The sequence below is a fragment of the Rhincodon typus genome, unplaced genomic scaffold, assembly GCF_021869965.1.
Source record: "Rhincodon typus isolate 14 unplaced genomic scaffold, sRhiTyp1.1 hic_rhity00000061, whole genome shotgun sequence".
Lineage (NCBI taxonomy): Eukaryota > Metazoa > Chordata > Chondrichthyes > Orectolobiformes > Rhincodontidae > Rhincodon > Rhincodon typus.
Genome location: NW_025965699.1, coordinates 227918 through 228496, shown reverse-complemented (window position 1 = coordinate 228496; position 579 = coordinate 227918).

Sequence of the window (579 nt, the reverse complement as noted above, 5' to 3'; positions counted from 1 at the left end):
TATGTGTGTGTGTATGTGTATATGTATATGTGTGTGTGTATATATATGTGTGTGTGTGTGTGCGTATATATGTGTGTGTGTGAATATATGTTTGTGTGTGTGCGTGTGTGTGAGTATATATGTGTGTGTGTGTGAGTATATGTGTGTGAGTATATGTGTGTGTGTATGTATGTGTGTATATATGTGTGTGTGTGTGAATGTATGTGTGTGTGTGTGTGAATATATGTGTGTGTGTGTTTGTGCGTGTGTGTGCATATAGGTGTGTGCGTGTGTGTGTATATATGTGTGTGTACATGTATGTGTGTGTATATGAGTGTGCGTGTCTGTGTGTGTGTGTATACATATGTGTGTGTGTATACATATGTGTGTGTGTATATATATATATTTGTGTGTGTGTGAATACATATATGTGTGTGTGTATGTACATGTGTATATATGTGTGTCCGTGTTTATATATGTGTGTGTGTTTGTACGTGTGTGTGCATATATGTTTGCGCGTGTGTCTGTATTTGTGTGTGTGTGTGTATATATGTGTGTGTGTGTGTGTGTATGTGTGTCAGTGTGTGTGTGTATGTGTGT